This window comes from Crocuta crocuta, unplaced genomic scaffold (genome assembly GCF_008692635.1).
Source record: "Crocuta crocuta isolate KB4526 unplaced genomic scaffold, BGI_CrCroc_1.0 scaffold39, whole genome shotgun sequence".
NCBI classification, from domain to species: Eukaryota; Metazoa; Chordata; class Mammalia; order Carnivora; family Hyaenidae; genus Crocuta; species Crocuta crocuta.
Genome location: NW_027533334.1, coordinates 3,537,908 through 3,551,370, shown reverse-complemented (window position 1 = coordinate 3,551,370; position 13,463 = coordinate 3,537,908).

The following is a 13,463-nucleotide window of genomic DNA, read 5'->3' as shown; positions in this document are numbered from 1 at the left end:
CTCCACACTGTTTTCCAGAGGGGCTGCACCAGTTTACATTCCCACCAACAGTGTAGGAGGGTGCCCGTTTCTCCACATCCTCGCCAGCATCTAGAGTCTCCTGATTTGTTCATTTCAGCCACTCTGACCGGCATGAGGTGGTATCTCAGTGTGGTTTTGATCTGCAAAAGTCCCTGATGAGGAGGGACGCTGAGCATCATTTCATGTGTCTGTTGGCCATCTGGATGTCCTCTTGGGAGAAGAGTCTGTTCATGTCTTCTGCCCGTTTCTTTACTGGATTGTTTGCTTTTAGGTGTGGAGTTTGGTGAGTTCCTTATGGATTTTTAGATACTAGTCCTTTCTCTGATATATCTTTTCCCATTCGATCGGTTACCTATTAGTTCTGCTGATTGTTTCCTTTGCTGTGCAGAAGCTTTTTATCTTGATGAGGTCCCAATAGTTCATTTTTGCTTTTGATTCCCTTGCCTTTGAAGATGTGTCGAGTAAGAAGTTGCTGCAGTTGAGGTCAAGGAGGTCGCTTCCTGCTTTCTCCTCTAAGGTTTTGATGGTTTCCTGTCTCACATTCAGGTCCTTCATCCATTTGGAGTTTATTTTTGTGTATGGTGTGAGGAAGTGATCTGGTTTCATTCTTCTGCATGTTGCTGTCCAATTCTCCCAGCTCCATCTGTTAAAGAGGCTGTCTTCTAATTCCATTGGATACTCTTTCCTGCTTTGTCAAAGATTAGTTGGCCACATTTGTGGGTCCAGTTCTGAGTTCTCTAATCTATTCCATTGGGCTATGTGTCTGTTTTTGCGCAATACTCTACTGTCTTGATGATCAGAGCTTTGTAGTCGACGCTCAAGTCTGGGATTGTGATGCCTCCTGTTTAGGTTTTCCTCTTCATTATTACTTTGGCTATTCGGGGTCTTTTGTGGTTCCATACACATTTTAGGATTGTTTGTTCTAGCTTTGAGAAGAATGCTGGTGCAATATTGATTGGGATTGCATTGTATGAGTAGATTGCTTTGGGTGGCAGTGACATTTTAACAATATTTAATCTTCCGACCCATGAGCATGGAATGTTTTTCCATTTCTTTGTGTCTTCTTCAATTTCCTTCATAAGTTTTCTGTAGTTCTTATCATGCAGATCTCCTATATCTTTGGTTAGGTTTATTCCTAGGTATTCTATGGTTTTTGTGCAGTTGTGAATGGGATCAGTTTTTTTATTTCTCTTTCTGTTGCTTCATCATTGGTATATAAAATGCAACCGATTTCTGCACATTGATTCTGTACCCTGAGACTTTGCTGAACTCATGGATAAGTTCTAGTAGGAAGCGCTTCTGGTGGAGTCTGTCGGGTTTTCCAGGTAGAGTATCCTGTCATCTGCAAAAAGCGAAAGTTTGACTTCATCTTTGCCAATTCTGATGCCTTTTATTTCCTTTTGTTGTCTGACGGCTNTTCCTGCTTTCTCCTCTAAGGTTTTGATGGTTTCCTGTCTCACATTCAGGTCCTTCATCCATTTGGAGTTTATTTTTGTGTATGGTGTGAGGAAGTGATCTGGTTTCATTCTTCTGCATGTTGCTGTCCAGTTCTCCCAGCTCCATCTGTTAAAGAGGCTGTCTTCTAATTCCATTGGATACTCTTTCCTGCTTTGTCAAAGATTAGTTGGCCACATTTGTGGGTCCAGTTCTGAGTTCTCTAATCTATTCCATTGGGCTATGTGTCTGTTTTTGTGCAATACTCTACTGTCTTGATGATCACAGCTTTGTAGTCGAGGCTCAAGTCTGGGATGGTGATGCCTCCTGTTTAGGTTTTCCTCTTCAATATTACTTTGGCCATTCGGGGTCTTTTGTGATTCCATACACGTTTTAGGATTGTTTGTTCTAGCTTTGAGAAGAATGCTGGTGCAATATTGATTGGGATTGCATTGTATGAGTAGATTGCTTTGGGTGGTAGTGACATTTTAACAATATTTAATCTTCCGACCCATGAGCATGGAATGTTTTTCCATTTCTTTGTGTCTTCTTCAATTTCCTTCATAAGTTTTCTGTAGTTCTCATCATGCAGATCTCCTATATCTTTGGTTAGGTTTATTCCTAGGTATTCTATGGTTTTTGTGCAGTTGTGAATGGGATCAGTTTTTTTATTTCTTTCTGTTGCTTCATCATTGGTATACAAAATGCAACCGATTTCTGCACATTGATTCTGTACCCTGAGACTTTGCTGAACTCATGGATAAGTTCTAGTAGGAAGCGCTTCTGGTGGAGTCTGTCGGGTTTTCCAGGTAGAGTATCCTGTCATCTGCAAAAAGCGAAAGTTTGACTTCATCTTTGCCAATTCTGATGCCTTTGATTTCCCTTTGTTNTTGACATTCTCTCTCTTTCACTTTCTGCCCCTCCCCTGCTGTCTCTCCTCCAAATAAATAAATAAACTTAAAAAAACAAAGAACAATGATGGCATTTAAGTTAGATCTTTTTTAACAATAATGAATCCTATTTTATGTGACAATTTTTTCAAATCAGCAGTAGGTGCTGAATTTTATTGAATGCCTTTTTGCTGTCAGTATTAGCCAAGGTAGGCTAACTGCTGTAACAAATAATACTCAAAATCTTAGTAACTTAAGACACTTATTCAGGGACAAGAATAGAGAGATTCTTGGGGTTGGGGCAGGATGGCAGAGAAATAGACAGTTCTGTACTTCCTGCCTACATCTCTCAAACAAAAAAGGGCTGAAGCCAAAGGACTCTGAACTGCAGGAGTCTGGGAGGACAAGAGACAGAATCCACTAAGAAGACAGCCTCATAGGTACATGACTGCGAACAGGGGAAGATAAAACCAGGCTGGGACACGGAGGCAAAGAGGGGAGGAAGCCCACTCTACAGAGAGAAGAGGGGAAGAGAAAGAGTGGCTGGGGAATCTAGAACTGTCCCTGGAGAAGAGAAAAACCTCTGCCAGGGAAGGAGAGGGATCCTATCATCCCATATCTAACCACACGGTTGGGAGAGAGATCCTATCTCTAACTGCCAGCTTTCCTTGTGCTGAGAGGGATCTTATCATCCCATATGTAATCACAGGGCGTTGGGAGAGAGATCCCATCTCTAACTGTGGAGCTTTCTTTGAGCTGGGTGCCCTGGGCCCAGAAATTCCCTCTGGGATAGACAGTACACAAGGGACTCAGTCGGTGTCAGTAGGAACTGGTCCCCTACTCAATCCCTGCTATGAAGTGCTCTGGTTTATGGGATTACATTTTGGGTGGTATCATTAATGCACACGGATTAGATCTGGAACCGAGGCTGGGTGTGGGACATAGAACACGGCCGACCTTGGCTGCCCTAGTGGCACAGTGAGATAAGACCCAAAAGACTGCTTTGTAATGCCTGGTTCGAGAAGGGACTGGGGTGTTGCCATTTTTCTCCCCACAACCACCAAGGCGGGGCCTCAGGGAGTAGCCCCAGAGACCCACGAGACCTGCCTACACCAAACCATGCCCATCTGTGCTGGGTAGCTGCTTTATTACCAGAACCTGGATAGAGGCTGCAGAAACAGCCCCTCTCCCAAGATCAGCACTGCTGCATTGCTGTGAATAACTCTAGATCAATTCTTGCTATTCAGATATATTCTCCCTTATCTCATTCTTATCTCTCCCCTCCCATGGACTGGGTATTCTCATTATAGGTTTGCTTAAACAGGTATATTTAATACATTTTCTTGATACATGTTCTACACCTCCTTCATTACTGTCCTTTCTCTCTCTCTGGAATAATCAGACTACATAGTTTCTCTGGATAACATTATCTGCATTTTTCCCCCTCTTCACCTCCAGCCATACTCTCCTTTCTCTCTCTGAACTAAACCTTTTAGTCTATCTGCCTGGTCAATGTTCAAGTTCTCTTTCTCTCTACCCCTGTCGTTTCTCTCTGTATAAGGTCTTCCATCAGCACTGCCTCCACCCTGCTTTTTCCTTTTAGCTGGGATTTCTGGTTTTATGCTTTTAGACTGTCCTTTGTGTTTTGTTGTTTTTGTTTTTGTTTTCTTCGGCTTGCTTGTTTGTGTGTTTGCATCCTTTTGTTCCCTGTTTGTCTGTCTCTTTACCTTTCCAGGGCTACCTCAAGAAACAAACCAAAGTACACATAGTGGAGTACACATATCACTACAGGTAGGGAAATAAGATAACCAAAGTCACAAGAGAGACCAAGGGATGCCATTATAAGGATACTTTCTGAGCAGACAAGTCCTGGCCAGTTATGAACCTCCTTTAATATAGCAGGACTCTCACAGGGGCAGAGCGCATAACAAGCTTTTAAAACTGACAAGAGACAGAAAGCTAGCCAAAATGATGAAACGGAAGAACTCTCCTTAAAAGAAATTCTAGGGAAATGTGACTGCTAAAGAATTGGTCGAGGCAGATATAAGCAAGAAAACTGATCAAGAATATAGAACAGTATCATAATATTAATCGCTGTGCTTGAAAAAGGCACAGAAGATGGCAGAGATGCTGTTGCTACAAAGATTATGGACCTTAAAAATAGTTATGATGAATTAAAAACTGCTATAAATGAGGTGCATAATAAAACGGAGGTGGCCACTTCACGGATAGAAGAGGCAGAGAAGCCAATAGGTGAGTGAGAAGACACAATTATAGAAAAAGAGGAAGCTGAGAAAGAGAGAGTANAACACCCTACTAAAGAACGAATTGGCCAGCCAGGCATTAGAGAAGAAATTTAAAAACATATGGAAACAAATGAAAATAAAAATACAACAATCCAAACTCTTTGGGGTGCAGCAAAGGCAGCCCTAAGAGAAAAATACATTGCAATCCAGGCCTATTTCAAGAAACCAGAAAAAGCACAAATACAAAATCTAACAGCACACCTAAAGGAACTAGAAACAGAGCAGCAAGAACACCCAAACCCAGCAGAAGAAGAGAAATAATAAAGATCAGAGCAGAAATAAACAATATAGAATTAAAAAAAAAAAAAACAGTGGAAGAGATGAAACCGATAGTTAGTTTTTGGAAGAAAAAAAAACTGACAAACCTCTAGCCAGGCTACTCAAAAAGAAAAGAGAGTACCCAAATAGACATAATCAAAAATGAAAATGGGGGCGCCTGGGTGGCTTAGTCGGTTAAGCGTCCGACTTTCGCTTAGGTCATGATCTCGCGGTTCGTGGGTTCGAGCCCCGCGTCGGCTCTGTGCTGACTGCCAGCTCAGAGCCTGGAGCCTGTTTCAGTCTGTGACTCCATCTCTCTCTGACCCTCCCCTGCTCACGCTGTCTCTCTCTCTCTCTCCTAGAAATAAATAAAATATAAAAAAAAAAATGAAAATGGATTTTTTAACAACCAATCCCCCAGAAATACAAGCAATTACCAGGGAATACTATGAAAAATTATATGCCAACAAACTGGACAACCTAGAAGAAACGCCAAATTCCTAAACGCACACACTTCCAAAATTCAAATGGGAAGAGATAGAAAATCTGAACAGATCCATAACTAGTGAAGAAATTGAATCAGTTATCAAAAATCTCCCAACAAATAAAAGCCCTGGGCCAGATGGCTTCCCTGGGGNACAGCAGTTAGCCTACCTTGGCTAATACTGACAGCAAAAAGGCATTCAATAAAATTCAGCACCTACTGCTGATTTGAAAAAATTGTCACATAAAATAGGATTCATTATTAACTTGTTAAAAAAGATCTAACTTATATTAAATGCCATCATTGTTCTTTGTTTTTTAAAGTTTATTTATTTATTTGGAGGAGAGACGGCAGGGGAGGGGCAGAGACAGAAAGAGAGAGAATGCCAAGTAGGCTCTATGCTGTCAGTGCAGAGCCTAACGTGGGGCTCAAACTCACGTATAGTGAGATCATGACCTACACCGAAACCAAGAGTTGGACGCTTAACTGACTGAGCCACCAAGGTGCCCCAACCAACATTGTTCTTAATGATGAAATACTACAGACATTTTCATTAAAATAAGAGATGGATGTCTGCTGCTGCCACTATTAATAATAACAGGATGCCGTGGAATTCTATCAGACATTTAAATCAGAGTTAATATCCATTCTTCTCAAGCTATTCCAAAAAATAGAAATCGAAGGAAAACTTCCAGACTCATTCTTAGGAAGCCAGCATCACTTTGATTCCCAAGCCAGAGATCTAGCACAAAAAGAGAACTAGAGGCCAATATCCTTGATGAATGCAGATGCAAAAAATCCTCAACAAGATAATTGCAAATCGAATCCAGCAGCACACAGAAAATATTATCCACCAGGATCAAGAGGGATTCATCCTGGGTTACAGGGCTGGCTCAATATTCACAAATCAATCTATGTGAAGTCAGACNTAGCTGCATAGAGTACATGTACCCCAATGTTCATAGCAGCACTGTCAACAGTAGCCAAATCATGGAAACAGCCTAAATGTCCATCCACTGATAAATGGACCAAGAATGTGTGGTTTATATACACAATGGAATACTACATGGCAATGAGGAAGAATCAAATCTGGCCATTTGTAGCAACGTGGATGGAACTGGAGGGTGTTATGCTAAGTGAAATAAATCAGGCTGAGAAGGACAGATACCATATGTTTTCACTCAAATGTGAAACAGGAGAAACTTAACAGAGGCCCATGGGTGAGGAGAAGGGGAAAAAATAGTTAAGGAGAGGGAGGGAGGCAAATCATAAGAGACTCTTTAAATACTGAGAACAATCTGAGAGCTGATGGGGTTAGGGGAGAGGGAAAAGGGATGATGGGCATGGAGGAGGGCACTTGTTGGGTAAGCACTGGGTATTATATGGAAACCAACTTGACGAAAGAAAGGAAGGAAGAGAGAGAAAGAAAGAAAGAAGAGAGAGAAAGGAGAGAGAGAGAGAAAGGAGACAGAGAGAGAAAGGAGAGAGAGAAAGGAGAGAGAGAGAAAGGAGAGAGAAAGGAGAGAGAGAAGAGAGAGAGAGAAAGAAGAGAGAGAGAGAAAGAAGAGAGAGAGAGAAAGGAGAGAGAGAAAGAAGAGAGAGAGAGAAAGAAGAGAGAAAGAGAGAGAGAGAAAGAAGAGAGAGAGAGAGAAAGAAGAGAGAGAGAGAAAGAAGAGAGAGAGAGAAAGAAGAGAGAGAGAGAAAAAAGAGAGAGAGAGAGAAAGAAGAGAGAGAGAGAAAGAAGAGAGAGAGAGAAAGAAGAGAGAGAGAGAAAGAAGAGAGAGAGAGAAAGAAGAGAGAGACAGAAAGAAGAGAGAGAGAGAAAGAAGAGAGAGAGAGAAAGGAGACAGAGAGAGAAAGGAGAGAGAGACAGAAAGAAGAACTCAGTCAGTTAAATGTCTGACTTCAGCTCAGGTCTTGATCTCATGGTTTGCGGGCTCAGGCCCCTTGTCAGGCTCTGTGCTGACAGCCAAGAGCCCGCAGTCTGCTCTGGGTTCTGTGTCTCCTTCTCTCTCTGCTCCTCCTCTACTTGTGCTCTGTCTTTCTCTCTGTCTCTAAAATAAATAAGTGAAAGAAAAAAAAAGAAAATGTTACTCATGTGACGGGTGCAAACGTTCCTGAGGTAGCCTTCCAACGGACTGTTCACGGACCCACCGTTTCCATCTCTGACACAGCCATCTATTAGGGCTGCAAATTCTCTGCAAGATTCTCTGCACCCAGCCAGTAGGTGGAGGAAGAGAGAGTGAATGATTACACAAGAAGACTGTAACGGATCATAGTGGAAAGTGGCACATATCATTTCTAGCTGCATTCCGTTCGCCTGACCCCAGGCACAGATTCGTACTAGCGGCAAGGGAGGCCAAGAAAGGTAGTCCAGGCGTGTGCCCGGGAGGCAGAAGAACCACCTTCGGTCAGTAACCGGCCAGCAATGTTTCACTGTACAAACTAATGTAGTAAAATAAATTTCCTAATATAATTTCATTCTTTGAATAACCCAGAGTGATCATGGTGTGTCATTTAATGCACTGCTTGATTTGTTAGTGATTTAAGATAAAAATGTACAGGTGTATTTACCTATATTCTAAGTTATTTCCCAACCATGGACATATTTGTAATCTGTAAGCTTAAATTTTTTAAGCATTCTTTTCTTTTTAAAAAAATGTTTTTAATGTTTTATTTATTTTTGAGAGAGACAGACAGACAGTACAAGCAGGGCTCAAACCCATGAACTGCAAGACCATGACCTGAGCTGAAGTTGGACCCTCAACTGACTGAGCCGCCCAGGTGCCCGTAAGCATTCTTGTCTAATAGCAAACGTCAAGACCATAATCTAATTCAAAAGAAAACAGCAGTTTCTCTTTTTTATGAGCCAGTCTGTGATGCAAAAAGAGCCTATGGTTTCAGAAAAGGGACATTAATTTTTATACGAATTACATAGTATTTTTTGACCAAGAAAATTGACCCAAATGACATAATTTACTCATATTTACAGTTACAATATTGGCATGGACAATGTGCAGCTAAACTCAACAGGAGAAAAGTATGATAAAGCAGCATTTCACCTTTTATATCAGGCACAAATCCTCAATAGAATTTTATGGGATGCCGTCTTTCAAAAAGACAGTACATCTATTGGGATCCATCTGCTAGGCTATTTATGGTAGGGGAGGAATCTTTCCTAGACTTTCCTCGAAAAACTAGACCAAAAGCAGCTTGTAATTGCACAGTTTTAGTGCTTCCTTACTTCTCAGAAATATGCCACTAGTGGGCTCTTCCAGTTACGGCTGGAAAGTTTTAATGTTGCCAAGGCAGGCATTGGTACTCTCAAGAAAGGAAAGTTAGAATGTTTAATAACCACAAGAAGCCTTGCTATAACTCTTCTGCATGGAAAGCATAATCTTTAATACCTCACTCCCCCCAGCACAAGTCAAAGACTCAAAACTCCAGATGCTGAAGGATTTTGACAGCGGCCACTGTGATCTCTATGTGCAGAATCAGCCTTTCATTACCTCCCAGTAGCCTTGCGTCAATGAAGAGAGCAGACAAGAAAAGACTGAAAGGCTGATCCAAACTTCTCCAAAGACACTGGCATCCAGAGCTCAATGGTAGGGGAAAGTGACCTAAGGGTCTGTTGTGGACACCGCAGGGGGAGGGGAGACGGAGGGGCCATAGGAAGGGAAGTAGGAGGAGAGGTAAGGGAGGAAGGACTGAAAGTGGTAAATACCAGTTAGAAATGAAACTATGATGCTAAAATGAATTCATTTTAGCAGCCAAATCTGACTTTTCTTTTCCAGCCCTAAAAGGAGAAAAGAGAAAACCAGGAAAAACTTCTAAGAATGGGTCTTTCTAATTGTCCACCAGAGAAGTAGGGGTGAGAGAGAGAGAGAGAGAGAATCTACTTAGGTTTCAAGAGAAACCTCTTGAAGGAAGTTTTTCAAATTCATCATTTGCTCCAACCTTGTGCCATGGTCCCCATCTTCATTTACATTATTACAAATATCTCCTACTTATTTGGTTCACTTAAACTGGGTTTTGACATTAAGTGCAAAGAGTCCATTAAAATGGACATTTAATGCCTGTGTTTACAAATTTACACATTAATTATGTTTAGAATACGTTGAACGAGGAGGCACAATATCAACAGAGATTCAGAAAAGCTTCTCGTAAATCTCAGATAATATATCTCAATATTTTCTTCATCTTATTTTCCAAGGTGCTAACTAAGGTAAAACTGGCTAGTTTGTGGGTGTATTTGACTGAGGGCCTATTCTAGGATCAAATTCGTTTCACTGTCAGGAAATCTATAAATTTGAATGCATAGATTTTAGACAGTATCTGGGAAACTTTAGCCATAAAGTACAAGCTCCCCTAGCAGTTTATTCCTTCCAAACGGCCAGTCCAGTGCCCCCCATGAAGACTTTCCTAAAACAGAAACCTCCAGAGCCGGTAAACAAAGTTGACCACTAGCAAAAACCCTTGCTGGCATTTTCAGCCCCGCTCAGGCACCTCTCTTAGTGCAGGTTCCCTCCGAGTGGCAGAATGGCTCACTGTGTTTCTAGGGCTGACCTTGCTGGCAGGCTGTGGGCAAATAAAAAGTACAGCAAAACACAACAGGAGGACTGTGTTTCCTCGACTGACAGTCATCACTGCCTCTTTGTCACTGGTCCTCAGACTCTGGGCAAGGCTTTCCAGGCCCGCCGTGCAGACCCCGAGAGGTCCAAGGCTTTCCTGATGAAGCAAAGACCAAGAAAGGGGCGTGCGACACATCCAAGCCTGGGAGGAGGGAGCCTTGGGGACTTGGGTGTCAGGCCATGTGGCTGCCCTGGATGGATACGTTGAAGAGAGCTGAACAATAGAAATGCCTGTTCCTGGGGCGCCTGGGTGGTTCAGTCAGTTAAGCCTCCAGCTCTTGATTTGGGCTCAGGTCACCATCTCACAGTCATGAGTGAGTTTGAGCCCTGCGTGGGCTTCAAGCTGAGCTTGGGGTCTTATTGGGATTCCTGCTCTTCCTCTCTCTGCCCCTCCCCTGGTTGTGTGTGCACACACTCTCTCTCAAAACAAAACCAAACCTGTTCTCTCTACTGAGCGGGTATACAGAGTGATGGAGGAGAATGAATCTATGTAGAAGAGAATGAATCCACATGTGTAAGAGGCAAGAACACTGAAAGAATTAGCAGTTAAAAGGAATGAAATCTAAACTCGTGGATATGGATTCAAAAGCATGGTCACCCACAAATAGGAAGTCTCAGAACTATACTTGCAGAATAATACCATATATGTAAACAACCCAGACCCTATAGAAAACAGGACACTGTTTTCTATTGTTACAGATACATGCATCTAAGTGCATAATGATACCATGCATGTAAAAACCCCCCACCACACAGAATAACCCTTTAGTGTTACGTATACACATACATGTAAATACATAAGACTCCAGAAAATGCTGTAACACGAGTGATCTCTGGGGAAGGGATCAGCATTCTAGGTGATATCAAAGCAGATGTGAGCCTGGTCTGTAATGTTTAAATTTTTATAAAGAGAATCTGTTAATATATCATGTAGTGTAATCACAAATTAATTGTTTTCAAGAAAATTTACAGAGGGCACCTGAGTGGCTCAGTTGGTTAAGCTCCTGATTCTTGATTTCGGCTGGGATCATGATCCCACAGTTGGTGAGATCGAGTCCTACATTTGGTTCTGTGCTGACAGCACTGAGCCTGCTTGGGATGGTCTCTCTCTCTCTGACCCTCCCCTACTCTTTTTTTAAGTTTTTATTTTTATTTATTTTTGAGAGAGAGAGAGAGACCACGCAACGGAGGGGCAGAGAGAGAGAGAGAGAGAGAGAGAGAGAATCCCAAGCAGGCTCTGCACTGTCAGCAAAGAACCTGACACAGGGCTCGAACCCACGAAACCATGAGACCATGACTCGAGTAGAAATCAAGAGTGGAGGCTCAACAGACTGAGCCACCCAGGCATCCCAGTCTTTCTCGAAATTAAACAAACATTTTTTTAATTTAAAAAACCACTTAACTGAGCACAAATCTAGCGAATGGTGATGCAGTAGGTCTGGCCCATCTGCCTGAAGGGGTCGGAGCCTGAATGCAGTCAAGGCCTCCCTAATGTGAGCCGCACACCCCCAACCCCGGCAGGGGCATCCCGCTCCAGTGAGGACCCAGGAAGGCCACCAGTTCATCTACTCCAAACTTCCTTTGGCTCCCCGCTGCTATGATTCTATTCCCCCAAACCACTTTCTCTTCAGCTGACAGTCCCACGTGTGTTTTGAGAAGCTCTGTGCCCACTTCTTTATCCCGAGTCCCTTCCCCAGACTCGGCTTCTACCCCCTCCATTAAAGCCTAGACATTCTTACTTGATCCCTGCCCTGGGAGGCAGAAAAGGACAGAGGACTAACCCCCACCCCCCAGGATGTGACAGTGGGGGATACAAGGGAAGGCCGAAGTCAGCAGAATACCCACCACGCGAATTCTTTCCATCCACCACTCCTCTGCCTCCCCCAGCACAAATAGACCGCCACCACCGTAAGCGCCCCCCGGCGGTGGGTAATTCGTCACTACGGCTTGCTTCTGTACTCACCAACTTCAAAAGCTAAGGCAAGAGTCTGAGGTGTGAAGGTCAGGGTTAGTCTAAGGCCTTGGTGGCCTGCAACAGAAGGCTGACCCCGTCCTTCTCACTCTCTCAGTGTGTTCGCGCATGCGCCTGAGAGCAACGCAGTTGGCCACACCCCTGCGTTCTGGGGGGTGGAGGGGGATGGGAGAGAGGTGTCAGCTGTTTGTAATCAGCTCTGTTCCAGTAGCTATGACAAGGAAGTCTGTGGGACCACCCAGTTTTGATCAGCAGCGCCCAACTGGGTAGTTCCAAGCTTAGGCTGACCCGTGAAGGTTCTACGTTTCTTGTCTATACCTGCCCGCTGCCTAAACTACTAAAAGATTAGGTCTTGATCTTAGAAAATACCCTCGTCCTTTCCCTCGTCCTTTCCCTCCCATGTGAGTCAACTTTTCCTCTTAATGTGTTTGCCCAGAGCAAAAATAACGTTCCTACCCACCTGACGCTTAAGCCAGAGATTTGTTATTTTTAATCAAGAGAACAAAATACTGGTCAGCCAAAGGCAAGGCCCAGCTGTATCCTGGGAGACTGCGGGAACTTTCTGAACGATTTTTTTCTCACTACCCAGTCTACCACTCACCTCTAGGATACACCCAGGAAGCACATGTGAGTTGTATTTTGACAGGATGACATCCACACTATAGATCCTGAACTCAGTGCCTCCCAAGAGCTATCTTGTTTCTATATTTGGGGTAGTTTTCCGGTTTCTGCAGAACAAGAGGCTGGTGCCCATGTGGATTGTGTTCCTCCTGTGAGCGGAGGTGCTGCAGCTCCCAGTCCCCCCCAGTCATGTCCCAGGGGATGCGGCCTGATGAAGTCAGCTGTTTGTAATTCGGGCTGCAGGCAAGGTCCTCATGGGGTGGAACTGGAGATACACCGATAAGTTAAAATCATAAAGAACAAAGGCCCAGGACAACAATATAACCTTAAACTTAGTTTTATATTTTACTGAGATGCCTATTCCATATTGCCCTGGATTTGGAACCAGGGACATTTTCTGGCTATAAAGACCTTTTACTAAGGCAAACTAAAGGGGGTGCTTAGCATTTTAGGTTTTATTTTAATTTTTTAAATTTTTTAAATTTATTTTGAGAGAGAGAGTGAGAGTGGATGGGGAAGGGACAGAGAGAGAAAGAGAGAGAGAATCTCCTGTCAGTACAGAGCCTGACTTGGGGCTCAAACTCATGAACCATGAGATCAGGACCTGAGTTGATGCTCAACTGACTAAGCCACCTGGAGGCCCCGACATTCTAGGCTTTAAAATCAATATCAAATGTGTGTGTTTGGGAGGGTAGTAGATGTAAGCTGTTTTCCCTTAGGTGGCTAGTTCTAAGGTCTAAACTCAGGAGGGTTAGAAGGCCAGGAGCCCAAGCAAGGCCATTTGGCCCATAATAAGGCACTAGCTGCAGGCTTAACATGAACAAAAGTAGGGGTGTTATCTCCACC